Source organism: Dermacentor variabilis, chromosome 3 (assembly GCF_050947875.1).
Source record: "Dermacentor variabilis isolate Ectoservices chromosome 3, ASM5094787v1, whole genome shotgun sequence".
NCBI lineage: Eukaryota > Metazoa > Arthropoda > Arachnida > Ixodida > Ixodidae > Dermacentor > Dermacentor variabilis.
This window is the reverse complement of record NC_134570.1, coordinates 127921578-127937666: the sequence shown is the minus strand read 5'-3', so window position 1 is coordinate 127937666 and position 16089 is coordinate 127921578. Positions and strand designations below refer to the sequence as shown.

General features: G+C 44.7%; 1 long non-coding RNA gene across 1 annotated transcript; it reads right to left on the bottom strand.

The window, feature by feature from the left end:
• Positions 1-2531: 2531 nt before the first annotated feature.
• On the bottom strand, positions 2532-15693 carry LOC142576272 (uncharacterized). The gene is made up of 3 exons (XR_012826818.1): positions 15544-15693; positions 12950-12995; positions 2532-2717 (listed from the first exon to the last, which is right to left on the bottom strand). It is a non-coding gene; the product is annotated as an uncharacterized LOC142576272 (long non-coding RNA).
• Positions 15694-16089: the final 396 nt, after the last annotated feature.

Genomic DNA, 16089 nt, shown 5'->3' with positions numbered 1-16089 from the left:
TCTGAAACGTATTTCGATAGCATGTCTGTAAGTCTGAGGTTCAAACGCTCAGCGAGGCCGTTCGTTTGGGGGTGGTAGGAGGTGGTAAATTTATGTTGTATTGAGCAGGCACGCGTGATGTCGTCGATGACTTTGGCCAAGAACGTACGGCCACGGTCTGTTAGGAATTGACACGGAGCACCATGCATCAAAATGATATCATACCCCGCAGGGTCGTCTGCGTTTTTGTGGGTTTTTTTTTTTGTTTAATTTAAAGCGAAGCTATCTATGGGGGGGGGGGGGGGGAGCTAGGACCTGGCGGACCGCGTCTGCGCGTGGACGAACAATTTTTCAAACGTGAGCTGAACTCACAGATAATCAAATGCCGGGGATACCCGCGGCGGAGGTGAAGCAGGCGTCAAGTACTTCCTATACGTGGGCCGATCCTGAAGACAATGAAATACCGGGCGGAGACGCGGCGGAGGTGCAGTTTGCCATTAAGGGGCTCACATAAAGAGCTCATGTGGTCATTATGTTCACAGGGTGGAAGGGCACTGAATTTTTTTTTCTCGTTGGCTTAGGGTATTGATAGTACATACTTTCGCGTGCCTTTGGGTTATTTATTTGCGCTGTGAGTTGCGTTTGCCACCAGGTGTTCCTCACGCGGAGACAGAACCTTCGGAGTTCCAATTTTCTGGTTTGCTGCGTACAGGCTACTCGCGATATGCAAGAACGCCGCATCTGTAGCGCGGTGTGCTTTTATGGAAGGAATAATATGGAAGGAACAATGCTCGTCTTGCTTCCCTAGGGGGTGCGAGACAAGTTTGCTTCCCCGACGCTACGGCGGCTCCAAGCTTCTGGCCGAATAAAGGTGTGCCTAGTACGTGCGTCATTGCACACGTCACGTGGCAGCTATCTGGCTGACAAAAGTTGTGGCCTACTGCGTGCGTCATTGAGCACGTGACGACGCAGCCAACGGGCAAGCGGTGGCGCCACGTCCTGAGTGCATGAAGTGAGTGTATAAAATAAAAAGATTTCATCAAATATGCAATAATGCGTTGGCATTGCCGCACGTAAGCAGTCTTACGTGTGTCAGCCATTTTTTCTTCGAAGCAATTGAAATTTGTAATACGATTGGTCAAAAGACAGGTTCTCTGGCGATTGGAACGTGATTCTAGAAGGTGGCACAAGTATGTTGTCTTTTATTGCTTGTGGAAAAATTAACATGAAGACTTTAGTGATTCCTACGGTGGATTCGTCGTCATCGACGTGCTAAATAGACAGGAATTATACGCGTTTTACCATTACTTCTTCTCCAGTTACGCAGTGCTAACGGCTCAAGAAGGCGCTGTACAATTGGCTACATTTATCAGTAATGAATATATGGTCATTTACGCAGAGGTCTATGTGAGGTATGCGGATTATTTTAGGCGGCTGCCGTTGACATTACCTGCGCGAATAACTCCTCTTTTCCGGCCAGTAATTAACAAAGGATTACTTTTTAACCTTTCAACAATAATATTGCAACACAATGCGAAATAAAAGCTGTCCAGTACGCAAATCATACCCGTTGGTTTGCAGTCTGGTGCCATGAACCCCTATCGAGAAATTCACCCTGAAAATAAGGTGCGTATTGGGTTGTTGCTCCCTTGAGCAATTATTGTAAGCGCATTTTTCGACAGTCTCAATCAGCGTTAACAGCTAATGCAGATACAACATATCTAAACTTCTGGCCGTGCCAAGCAAAATGCTAGTTCGTTTGTGAACGTCGCCTGTTCAGCAGCCTGCACATCTTTCCACAGACAATTTCAAACAATGATGTAGTTTAAGATGCACCTTTGCACGAATATATATGTTCTGCATAGAAATTGACAAAACCAAATAATAAGTTTGTATTGTATTAATCAACGAAAGGCTCACACGAAATATACATATCCATAGAATGTTTTCGAGTATTAATTATAAAACGAACTATGCAGGAAAACGTGTTTGGGTGGGGGGCGTAAGATAATAAATTAATAAATATATAGAGAGTGACAGACCTAGAGAGAGAAATAGAGGACAAGGAGGAGAGTGAAAAGACTGGATTGAAAAAGCTGATTAGTCCTCAGCCCTACCTCACTCCCCTCCCCTCCTGGCAAAATGAAAACTCTCCGTCTGTGCTTTATTGCTTATTAGCTTAGTGCATTTTCCCTTTCTTCAGTACTTTCTCATGGAGTCTGGTGCAGTAACAGTCGTTGTGTATTTCTTGTACCTCCTTATCTGTGTAGAGTTTCCAAGTATGACTATCATTTGGTACCATTGAGAAAGTTACTATTGTGCGTTACAACAGGTGTTGCACCTTTTATACCGAAGCAACGCCTTTAACCTGAATTGTTTCAATCACAGATGAAGCAGATATAGTGGCGGATTTCCTGTTCCTGTTGTAACGAATGCATTAGAAAAAAAGTTACTTAATCTACTTCTTCGGGGTGGTATACCAGCTTGGATTTTCACTTCATCTAACCTACAACTTGTGAACGCTTAATTCTGAATTAATTACATCATAGGCATAGCGGCAAAAAAGTCTTTATTCTTCGACAGTGCTTGCCACGCTTAGTAACGTCGTGCATCGCCATTTGCTTGCCTCCTTATTGTTTCCTTGTTTTATTAACACACGTATAAAGCTCAATCACATCCCCTCTTGACCAGCAGGCGCATTGCTCGTTGCATGCTTTTTTAGCCTCCTCGCTTTCGCACTGGAAGAGGCAAGTTACATCGTGAAAATATTACCATAATATTCAAGTTTACGTACTGTAACAACAAATGCAACCAACGTATAGTCGGAGTGCGTGGCTATCGAGGACTTTTTGTGCCACAGGTTGGCGCTGGGGGCACCGAGCTGAGGCATTTTTGTGTCCCGTGAAAGCGAGAATGTTTGTGATCCACTCTGACATGTATTCAACCCCTCAGCGATCAAGCAGCGCTCACCGGTAATGCAAAACGCGCCGACCGCCAGGCGGTCCGAGTGTCGTGCAAGGTCAATTCACGTGGTTGCCAATGCGATGCTGAAATCCGGTTCCAAACAAATGGGCAACGACATCAGTTATTGTCGTGCGATTGAAGCGCAACTGCATCTCGCGGGGGAAAATGTGCACCAGTTGATGAGAAGTTCTGCTTCTAATAGGTCACCAAACGAAACGTGTGGAAAAGGATAGACGATGTCATTATAGAATGGGAAATGAAGTTATAGGCCGTTTGCTTCCATCCGGGAATAATTATATGCAGGAAACTGTGCACTCTTCCTGAAAAATGCGCGAGGCTATGCGTGCTGCGTAGAGTGTACTATAAATCAAGGGTAAGTGGGACTAGCGGTCAGGGCAGTGTATTATTTTAAGGGAGGGGCCCAACGATGAAAAATGCTCTTTTGGCCCTAGGATCAAAGTGGAGTGGGCCGCATCGTCGTCGGAGCGTTGGAAACTACTGGCGATACTGCTCGGCGGGATCGTTCGTACCACATTGTGCGCTTGTATTTGAGATAGCACCGCTCCAATGGTGCTTGTTCCTGACTAGATGTGGCGTGTATTAATGTCTTAAGAATAACTGACTGTCTTTTAATGCGAAAGCGTTATATGCCTCGCATTAGGCGAAAATATGGCGTCGTCGGCCTCGCCACCGGGAAATGGTAGCAGAAATGGCCAACCGGGCAAACCGCAAAAAGACGAGAGGAATGTCCGGATTGATGTCAAATTTTGTAGGCGTTGTTGTAAACAAAATAAATCAGTGCCTATTAAAAAGAAATTTGGTAAATGTAGGGTTCAGTGTGAATGGGACCCGCGCCTCGGGGGTGCGAGATGAGCACGCTTTCCCGACGCCGCAAACGTGCTTATTCCGGTCGAGAGTTTTCACATTTACAATTAGTGCATTTAAACGATATGATAATTTTTCTTTTATAGATGTCCTGAATTTCACTGTTTCCTCTGATTTGCCGACAAGTTTACTCATCCGCCTCTCGTTTTTGCGCGACACAGCTAAGAAACCTGGTTAATTTCGCTACTATGTTCTTGTCTTCAATTATTCTCCTTCCTTTTTAATATTCCACCAAGAAGAAGCGAACGTGAAACAACACGATAAAAATTTCTTAAGTAGCTTTATGTTGCAGATCGGCTAATGTGACCAAACTACGCGTTCCTTTTAGAAAACAGTGTTGAAGACAGCAGTTTGCCGTGCTAAAGTTATAGTTGGTAACGGCCGACAAGAATCATGGGCGCACCAGAGCAAAGAAAGACATGGAAAACATGTAGTCTACAAAGTTTCTACTACAAAATAGGGCGTCCGCGCAACAAAAGCACACCGGCCAGCAGACGACGCACTTCACAATGACAGGGAAATTTAAAACGTCCTGTTGCATAATCCATGCCTGAAATATATATGTGCCCAATGGCGCAAATATTTATTGGAATTTCAAATAAAGTGGAATTTAAGAGCATATATGCACAATCGGTATCACTGCCCGCAGCGAAAACGGCGCAGAACTGGTCTGCGCTCCAATCGAGTTCGCTCGAAGTGCCCTGGCACAACTTTAACGTTCTATCGTTAAGGATACCGTGTCGCAATGACTCCGGTATCGGCATCCGGCACTGGCCGTTTCGTTCCGAACCACGTATACCGAACCGCGCAGGCCCTCTTGGCATGACAGATCTGAGAAGCGTTACTGAACTAATTTAATTTATGAAAGTAAAATGCGTCAGGAAAATCGTAAAGGATGACTTAAAGACAACCTACGGACATGCGAGCGTCGCATTATAATTTGAATATATGAGAAAGTATAATTCTGTTACGCGCAGACTGAAACACCATCCCCTTTTCCAGCTTTTCTACAATTAATAGAGCGGCGCGTCCAGCTCGGTTCCTTCCAACAATAGCATCCAAATGTCTGTGCCTACCGTGCATCTGCGGCCCACGCAAGAGGCCGTGTTTCTACGAGAAAGCTCGCGATCCTGCATTGTGTTCGCCGCCTGCGTTTCCATAAGCTGCATTTGCCAGGAAGCCAGAGAAGCAGTAACGGATCTTTGAATGCTATTGCGTTCCCCTCTTAAAGGCGGAGCTTTATCGTCCTTCAATTGTTTTCCACACGCGCTTGTCTCATTGGGGGATCGCCGTCTCGCCCACTCAACCTATTGTAGTAGACTGTACTTCTAAGATATGCCTTGAGTCTCTTACCGTACTTCACGCTTCAATGCCGTCAAAACTGTTTTAACGTAGCTATAAAAAGTGAATGGCCATATATACAGCATTAAAATTATGAGCTTTGATTAGTAACCTTCTTTATTAACTTCCTTTTCACTGAATAATGTGTTTTCGCGATGTCTTCAACAGCAGAGAAACAATGCAGGTTACCCACGTGCTGGGTTAGTGAAGATGAAAGTTTGTGAATTATTTGAATCCAGTGTTGATTTTGTAATGACACCGAAATAGCAGGGGTATGTTGGTACTAAGTGCACATGCATGTACTACGTAATTCAAGATCTGGATGAACTCGTTGCTCTCAATTCATGCAAAACTTTCCAGGCTCACCAGTGTAATGCCTGCAGTTATAGAATGCGGGCCATAAATCCAGATGGGTCAGACGCGTTGGATCGTGACGCGATCTTGATGCGAATGTTGTTATTTCCTTACGCTTCTATTGTACTGTTGTGTGCTCTGTCTATGTAGCCATGTTATTCGAGCAGGCGTAGTGAACTTGATGCAGTAAGCCTCTAACGACAAACGTTGATTTCTTTTTTCATCGAGAAGTGGGCCCCGCAAAATGTAGATGGCGTTTTCATGCCTCCAACAGCCGCCGCTGCAAGACGTATAGGCTTCTACGAGAGCTTGGCTACCATGTCTACGTATAACTTGAACAGCGTTCCAGTCGCTGAGCACTGTAGGTACATGCCTGGAAGCGATGCGCGTTCGACCACTGTGTCTGTGTAACGTGTAGCTTTATGCCGATCGAACACAGAAAAGATAGATCTCCATTTACTATTCTTCGCTACGCCAATTCTACAGTTCGCGAACCTTCGTAGGCAAGTTAGGTTCAAGTTCGAGCCATTCCATTTTTAAAATGAGTTTCATAATCTATTGAAATATTATTGCATGATAGAATCAATTTTTAATTATATCTTGCTTACAATACAACATTTTCCGCCGAGTTATTGCGGCGCTGCTGGAGGAATACCTTAATTTTGTTTCTCTCCAAAAAGCGGGACAATGCGAAGCAAGTACCCAGCCGTGTAGGGTGCGGTATTAAGTGCTCGTTGTCGTTCTCTTTGCTGGGAACGAAATTCAGTTTCAAGAACGCATAAGCAGTAGCAACATTCTATGTGATTGCATTATATTATCGCTTCGGGTAAGAATTAAGTATTTTGTTCTTTCACAAGATTGTACCAGCGCGAGCATTCGTACAGCTTATATACTGAGATATTCACACGAACGAAAAGCATCGATCTGTAAAATGCTTAACTGTATTTTCCAAACCCATCCCGTGTGCGACATTTGTGATATTCCAGTGCATCGTAGTGTCACTCATTAATCGGCCAATTGTTGGATTGCATCGTTTCCCTCATTCCGAGGTGGGGTGCCAAATTTCAAGATAGCCTTCGTCCGTGTAGCCGATGCAGCGGTATGGAACAGTTATTGCATGAGGTTAAATGAAAGCAACGGTTTCATTTATGCTCAGCATAATTACCTTATTCGCTCTTTCTTGGTAACCATGACGCGCGTTGCTAAAACAATGTAATGCAAAAGGATAGACAGTTGGGCGAGTTGGTACTGTAACATGATGTTTCACTTCGCGCTAGAAGCCAAAATAAAGCAATGTGTCTGCTTAAACGACCAAAAAATTTTTCTATAGTTCCGGATTTGCAGGAATGTTTATAATTTTACACATTTTAGCCTTTAATATGGGCTATTTAGTTTTAATGACCCTTCTGGGAAGAATGATGGTGATTATTATTTATTGGCATCGCCTTTCAATTGGGGTGGTGACCAGTATACGCCTAAGCTGTTCGAGTTAATTACGTATGCTATAGATGCGTTTTATTTTGTCATTTTTCCAGACATTGCGTTAATCTTGTTTTTATCTTCCTCAAATTTGCACCGCTACCTATGCCTGTGACGGACACACTCGCATCAGCAACTCCACGGCTTCAGCGCCGCGCAGTTATAGCAGACATAAGTCTACCAATGATGGAACCCATCAATGGTAGTGGGTTCGAACAGCAATATTGCCATCATCACTTTTGGTGCGAATGAATTTTGGTGCCCCCGATGGTCGAGGTTTACAATCCCACCCAATTCGTGGTTTCAAATCCCACTAAGAGCTGCCGGTTCGAATGCCTTAATTAAGCCTACTTTCATTACATGTGCCTTAATTAACTTCGCCTTAACGCCAAAGGTTATGGGTTCGACCATGAATGGTGGCACCATCACTTTTAATCCCATTGAACATTAGTCCCACCAAAAATCAAGGGTTAGACTCCCACCAAAACCTTGGGTGGGAGTCGAACCTACGACGTCTGGTGCCAATTAAGGCAAAGTCAATGAAGGCATTCTAACACACGACCTTTGTTTCAAAGATCGTGCTTTCGGGTCCCATGAATGGCTGTCGCTGGCAGCATCAATTTATGTGCCATAATGACAGACAATGGATTTTTTGACCTATGAGCCACTTAGGGTTTCGCCTTAAAAAAGATACATGACATTACACAAAGTAACAACAAGAGCTTGGTGGCGAAACCGTCCACTTCGTTTGGACGCTCACAGTGCCCATTCGTCCGTCCATTCATAGAAGCGCTTCAAGCAAGAATGTTTAAAAGGGAAATTGTTGGATTTCACACTTACCATTTGCATTTATAAGCTGAATTATTTTGAATTTCTATTGGTACTATTCAACACAGTTTCGGCAATTAGTGGGCGGCCTCGTGAAGAATGACAAGCAGATTTTTGAAATCCGTGAATTCTAGTCTATGTCAAAGAATTACAGTAGTATAAAACCGTGACTAATTACATAACCTAGACTTGGGTTAACTTTACTAAATCCTAGCTCGGCCACTGCGACAGCAGTCGGGTGATTCAGAAGCCTTGCTACCGGTATTATTTGGGTAGAGGTTTTCTCCTAATTATGTTGTTGCGGCATTGTTCACTTTGCAGCCTGCTCCGTTAAGACCGAAGTCAACGCTTGATTGAGTCTTTCGCTCGTTCAACCACGTGCCAGCTTATACAATGACAGTTTTAGTGCAAAAGCGCTACTACCCTACCAACCTGGATTTCGCCTCAGTCTCTATGAAGCCTCTTCTTCTGCGGCCGCGAAACAGCAGGTTCCGCCTCCATAACCGGGCGACGCTCACACGAGCCGCCGCCCGTGACGTCATGAAAATCTGCCGCTCTCTCTAGATAACTTGCAGGCGTGCGCGTCGCTTAGTGACTCCTACTTTACGCTTCTCTGCGCACAACGACGCCCGCGTTTGTATGCCTGAAATAAGTATGGCAAGTGAACTGGGATCGTCGTCGGAAATGTCTGAGTCGCGCCAGGCGCCGCAACCAACAACGATCTCGGCTACACAGGCAGCGGGAGTCGACCAACGAAGATGTGGCCAAGCAATTGCGACGGCAGCAACATAGAAGTCAATTAATGGTGTTGAAACGTGCCAACGAAACTGAGATTGCACAAGCGTGCCAACCACGTAGCCGAAACGGACGGACAACGACAAGCCTGACTAGGTGCCTACGTTTATTTCCAGCATTGCATAGAAAATCTGCTTTGGCACGAATTTCCGTAGTTGGCGCTGCCAAACTGTCTGTCAAATTTATCAGCCTGGAAAAGTGCGAGCATAGCTTCTTCCACTATCTCGCATCCTCGCTAAGCTGCGCACTCTTTAGCTAATAGAGAGTTATAATTAAGCGGGTTTACGGGCCAGTGGTAGAGCGGCCGAGTGGATACGGCAGCGAAGCGTAGCACGAAAGCAAGAGCAAGAACCACGAAGCTCGCCTTCGTCGATAGCCTTCGCCGCCAGCGTTTCCCGGTAAACCTTACGGTTACATAAGCTGCAGTTGCCGGGAAGCATGAGGGGCTGGGTCTTTGAATGCTACCGCTTCCACTCTTAAACGTGAAGCTTAGGGGTCCTGAAAAGTTTTCCAAGCGAAAGTTTACTGGCCGCGAACTTGCGATTTCGCCATGGCGGTGCTCCGAGGAGGCACATGACGTCACAACGCGCGCGTCGCCACGGATATTTCTCTCTCTCTCTCGCTTCCCAGTCACTACTGCGCATGCGCCACAAGTAGCACCGAGCCACAGCTGTTCCGCCGTTGCACAGCGCCGCGCCTTTCCGCCGCCGCCGTTTGTTATGACGTCGCACCGCGTTCCTCGTCGTTGCGTTCCCCTCCGCTCGCTTCGCCAGCTGCGTCGCATGCCTAATAACATGTCGGAGGATTGAAAAGCAGAGCTCGCGTGCGCCGCAACCACAGTTGAGGTGGCAGTATGGACGGCGACTATTCTCATAAGCAGCAGGAGGCCTGGAATCGACATGGGAACGAGATGAAGAGGAAACGAATCGCCCAGGAAACAGACGAACAGCGCACCGAACGACTGGCTAAACGCCGCAACATAGCTAGGCAACCAGACTAACCTGGACTTGCAATCAAGATTAACCAAGGCTAACTATGCGATGCCTTAGCTTTCCCTATGTATATATGGCATAGCCGATCTGAGCCACTACCAATTTTTTATAGCTCAGCGATTCCTCAATCAGTCGACCGGAGTGAACCCCTTGAATGAAACTAAAGGTAGCGACATACGTTTATGTTGTCGCCGCAGCTGCTGCGAGCAAGATGAACGGATGTAGGACAGGTCTGCGTCTCCCTATTGGTTGAGCGCAATGACGTGGCCTCAGTCGCGCCGTTTTCTCTATGTTTTCTTCTTTTCCGGGTCTCGGCCCACTCGCCACCATGGCAGTCGGCCGTGGAGATCGCAAGAGTTTTCACACGTTTAGGTTAAGTTTCGTGGCTATCCGCTTCATTGAAGAACCATGCTTTTGTTTTGTTTTATGTTATAGGTTGATTTTAATGGTACTGAAGGTGCAAACGCATACGAAAGGAGCTCTTCTCTTTGTTGATGGCGTACAGAGATCAGGTATGGCTAGACTTATGCACAGGTGCTGTTCTCGCTGATCGTTCAGATGTTTTTTCTCCTGACTCTGCTATTGTCAATAATGCATGAAGGTATGGAGTGCTCAGGCTGTGTGCTTTCCAATATCGTGCTAAAAACGTTACACACGTTATTGTTGTACTCCAAAGAGTACGTAGCATTGTCAGTCCATGCCTTTTTAATACACCGCAAAGAGATTTTGGGAGGACAAGCTTCACTGTTGTAAGTAGAATTTGTCCCTTTTGCCGCGTTGGCAGAATAAAGTAGTGCACCAGTTTATTGGCTGCTATTGACATGGAAGCAACACAAAGAAAAGGAGGAAGGTGCTCGTTGATAGAAACCATTTCTATGTGTAACTATTGACACGTGTACTTGTTTGTCTTTATCGGCCGACACGACCACCTAACAAATGTTGATGCACAGCGCAGCACGCGCCTGCATGTATGGGAAGTTTCTGTGATGTTATCGATGCTTCCATCCGCTGTCTGTGACCGAACCTTGTCTAATCTGATTGCATGTGTGCGCGACGCGAATAATGTAGAACTTTGTGAAAGGCACGCGGGTCCCAGTGATAATTCTGGAACATTCGACGACTGATGTACAAAAGCCGACGCGCTTGACCCGCTAATCAGATTTTCGACGATCGCCGTCTTTGTTCGCCGAATGGCAAATCAGTTTGCCATTCACAGTTTTCTTGCTGTGTCCTCAACCAGCACTACCACGTGACACTATCGCCCTTCCATACGCTTTGTTTACAAATGAAGTACCGCTCCAATGCAATGTTTGCGCTTGAGCACCAGCAGCACCAGTTTCTCATAAAGGCGTAGGACCAGTTTCAATGCATACAGAGATGACATTGTCATGACGAAACGGCGAGAGCAGTTGAGATGTTGCACGTTGATCACGCACATTTGTACGTAGCGCTTGCGTTATTAAGGCCAATATGTCCCGCGCCTTACGTTCGCTCCTCGTGGTACTATGATCCTTAAATTATGAAGCTGCACAAGCTCGACACACGGCAGTCAATTCGGCACACGCAACTACACACTTGCGCACTTTGAGCAGAGCTAAGACGTCCGAGTTGCAGAATCACCAGCTACATTGTGCGACACAAATGCAAACGCATCGCCTTTTCCCACGTGCCGCTGAAACTTTGATTTCATCACAGCCCTTTCACTCCGGACAAGATTCTTAGAAAGCCATCTAAAGAATCTGACCTGCGCAATATTAATAACAGGCGTCTGTTCAGAAATAAATCGCTTCGGCGAAGCCCGCGCGCCACGGAGCGAACGACCAAACTGTGAGGGCGATCAACGAGGAAAAGCGCTAGTGGCAAGAAGACCAGGAGCCTGTTCACGGCCAAGCGCTCACTTCAGGTACTCCAAGGCGGTCATCCACTGCAAATCGTCGCCAAACCGAGCTGCTGCTGATACTTCTCGCGGGCTAGAGATGTCCTCTGCGGTCGTGAAAAACCTCCGAGGCTTTTTCACCTGCAGGCGAGCCAGCGCTCCGATTAAAGATGAGCCCGACGACGAGCCATTGCTATTCGTACGGGTGGCCGCCATGTTCGTTTCTCAAAAGCGCTGGTTGTCTGCGCGCTTTCCGCTGGGGAGAGGAGACAAGCGAGCGAGCTTTCCTCTCTGTAAGCACGCTGGCCGCCTCAATGTTTTGCACATGCGCAGTGGCGTCTCCGCTCGACCTCTGGGCCCGCTCCCCCGTAAAACCGCTTTGACGTAACATCCTAATGTCATTCAGTGAATTATTATTATAGCGAAACTGTTAGCCTCCAGTTGGTCGGGATTCATCGCGCGTTGTCCTTACGAAAAAAAAAAAAGATGATCTGTAGGAATTGCCACGAAAAGTGTAATTTATTATTTAGTATCTCGCGTTCAAGATACAGCATGGCATTCGTTCCTATAAAGAACACGCACAAAACAAGCACTACAACCACACGTTTGACGTGGGGAGCTTGCGACGTAGGGACTGGCGTCCCTAGCGTTTCATATGTAATATCATCAGCCTAGCAACAGATTTCATTGTTGTTGCAGCACCGATATGAGTAGGCAACGCGTAGCGAGGACTCCCGCGAAGCAGCCTAAATACGAGGAGCGGCAAAGGGAAAAGCAACGGCAATACGACCAGCAGTGGTGTCCTGCCAAAATTAACATTGCTACCATTACTCTAAATTACCATTACTACCTTTACTCTAAAGCAAGAAAGCTTGCACACACCCCTAAGCAGCTGTAGTGGTAGGCTTCAATAGATTTGCTGGTCATCCACTTTCGAAAGGCCGAAATGGCGAGTCAGTTTTTTTCGGTAAAGCAATTTCGTATTAAGAATATAAAACTGGAAACATTTAAATATATTAAGTGGTCCCATTTCATGAACGCTGTTTCATGGAGTTCAATTAAACTTTTCTTTAGAGAAAAAAAGAATGCTAACTGCATCTGATCACGCTCACGCTTTGCGTATGCCGATGTTGGTCAGGATTATGTTTTCTTGTGAAGGAAAGAACGCACCTGTAATATAATTTCTAGGTTTCTTTGTTGCTTCTGCGCCTTGTGTTTTCGCTAACGTAGATCCCGAACAACGAGAATAGAAAGCGATCTGTAATGCGTTCAAGAGAGTGATTTTGCTAGGTTGATCTGGGATACACCTCTGCGGCAATTGAAGCTTTAAAATTTTGTTGTTGCATTCGACCACAACCATTCATAGAAGCAAAAAAAAAACCTTTATAAAAATTAAGCAACTGTGTCAATGTGGGCGTACGGAAGTAACGAGTCTAAAACAAGCATCGCAACTCACGTCACAAGTATTGGCAATGTCTCCATCATGAAAGGTTTCAGGCATTCTGGAAAAGTCAAATTCATTATTAAAGATGTCTACTTTCATATTCACTACACTATTTCATAATTTTTCTATGTGTACGAGAGCGAGGGAGCATCTCGTAGGTGTTAGTTCCACAGAAGAGAGAGGCAATGCTTTATAGAGGAAGTGCACAGGGCAATGCCTTGATGTATAGCTGTCTCCTAACTGGCTAATCTTCTCTGAGTGAAAAGGTGACAAAGATGCCTGTGACGAATAACAATGAAGATAGGCACTAGGATGCGGTTCACATACACGTTGGTACCCGAAGGGCCCGTTCCAGTCTTGAATGTAGGGCCGTGTCAACTAAAACCTCAGCAGAGTGTTGATTGTTTGCTTCGTTCGTATTGCGCCCGGCCTGGTGCCCAGTAGCACATCTTTACTCAACAGCCTGTACTCAATCTTAGCTAATAAAATGGCCCGTTCACCGTAATATTTACGACAAGCAGCAAGTGCGCTCTCCACTCTGTCAAGTACATTGCACGCATCCCCGTCTGGTGTGTCCGCAAGTCAGATGCGGTGAAAATAGTTGAATGGCTAAAGAAGAAATATGTGTTATTGCTCGCTCAAAATGTTTTTCTATTGGGAAAACTTGTGCTTAGGGCACTTCATGACTTGCATGCCTTATTATTTGTGCTCTTGTACGCCTTGCCTGCAGTTCGTATAGATAACGAATTTTACAAGAACAAAATTAAAAGAACGGACATTATTTACCACAATGTCCACAGTTATCAGCATGCGACCGCTTTTTTTTTATATGCATAAGATGTGCTTCCTTGTGTTAAGGAAGATGCGAAGTCTCTTATGCTAGTTCTGTTTAGTGTATGTTGACCTTAATATATTAAACGCTCCCTGGGTATGTACGATGTAGAGATGAAATCTCCCGCGCAATGCAGTTTCGACAGACCAGATGTTCCATTTCCTATATTATACCAAGCGTATTCGTGATGCTCAAGGCGTTTCTGTAGTAAGTCGCTTTGCTTAATTATGCCTGCCATCCTTTTGGATGACCAGAGTGGATGCAACTAAACAACTATACCATAATAAATACGCCAATTGTCTAGAGAACATGGTGACCACAATTTAACAACTGCTTTCTCGTTCAGGGCACTTTATACTCTTTGCATCTGATAAATGAAGTACTCTAATGTATCACTGAATAAAACTAGAAAATACGATTGCGTACTGCTATACAGCACTTCAAGGGGATCCAGTTTGTCGTACGGTATAGGATAGTTTGGAAATTTGAATTGTACGAGCTAGATATGACAGTGAATGTGGTTGCAGTGGTGGCTTTCTTTATTCTAGGCCATATAACACTTTTATAGGTTAGAAACCATCAATAACGGTTCCTCTGTCAGTCTCTGCTAAAATTCACGCTAGTTGCGTTTATTTCAGTCTCGCGGTTGGGCTTTAGACGTTACGTATATTTCAGATGTAGTCATCCGGCCGTGCTTAACCATAAATTAATTACAGGTTTAGAAATTACTTTCATAAACATGTTGCATGTTGTGGAATATTATACAAAACTTAGCATCCACCTTATTGCAGCAACAAAACTCTAAACGTACTTTCTTTAGGAAAAACCTCGGACCAGGTAGAAACCTCAAGAATTCAGAAAAATACCCCTTCGTTCAAATATGGAACCCGTTGGCATCCATCTACGAATTTGTCACTCTTATATGTGACGTAGCCACGAGGCGAAAGCTAATTAACTAACAGCTCGTACAGCAGAAACAATCACTACAGAAATTTGTTATTTGTGCAGACGCACAGAGTGCAAAAATATATTGAAATAATATTTTTGTTTGAATTAGACTTCGTTTGAATGTTAGAATTCCCAGATGCCTATAGTATGTTTTTTTTTTCAAAATAATTGTTGTTGGCACTTTTGCAAACCTCGAAGCTTAGATGTCGAACTGCTACCAAATAACAAATAAATTTGTTCACTTCATTTAGAGGCGGTGCGACACTAAAGCATTATCCGTTCAACGTTGTGCACTACTATCAGTCGGTATTAATACATTTTTTGTCCAAACCATAGGCAGAATACTGAAGGAAGAACCAACAACGCCATTTCTTTTTCTGTTATTTTTCGGTCAAGACAAAACGTACTCACGCCCTGGATTCTGCGCTGTATTACTTATTTGCTTTTTTCTTCAAAGGGATGGACAGCATCATAAGAGTTAGGTTTTACGTGCGGCGACTAAGAAGCAAAAATTTATCTCCCCTTTGCGAAAACGTTTTTCTAAATGTGCGTTTTAACTAGAGCCAGAAAGCATGACAAACCGAACACTTGGCAGTGCTCCGTGCCTTCGTTGTTCGCTCTATTAAAAAACAATTCACGTATGATTTAAATGCCTCCAGCCCTGAAACTATCTGTGATCTTGGTGCAGCACTGATCACACAGTTGTGTTCTTTAAATAAAATTACGTTTCCTAGAGAGTTTCGTAGACTTAAATCGGCGTAACGTTCGTTTTTAAGGTATGAACGTTTTGACAAGTTACAATGATTATGCACAACACTTTACTTACCCCATGCACGCAGTATAAAGTAAAAAGAAAGTGAAAGCGAAAAGGTAAACAGACTTCATAGCGTCTCTAGGAATCCTTCGCTGCACTAACGGGAGCTGCAAGAAGTGTAGGGGCCCGGTATAAGCTTGCGACTTTTATACTACCGAGCACGGAATGGTTAACTATCGTAACATTTTCTGTGATATTCAAATAATGTTTTTTTTACTTATCCTGGGGAGCATGGGAACAAACTTTATTTAGCCAATAAACAAGTGTTTCAGAACATTTGGGTTACTTCCTGCAGAATTGTCCTATAGGCTAGGGTCAGTGAATATGGCATTTGTCGGAGAACGAACTATATTGTTGTCGAACGAAGGGAACCTTTCGCCACCAGAGAGTAATGATAGTGACGTCTTCACGGACGCCGGTTAGTGACCAGTGGAAACGTGCGGAAATGGGATCAACCGGAATTTAATAAAGCACGAGTAGGTATAGCATTTCTCGATCAGAGGTAGAACCTATCACTGGTCAACGCTCCCAAAAGTTGATATTCATACGTTGGTTATA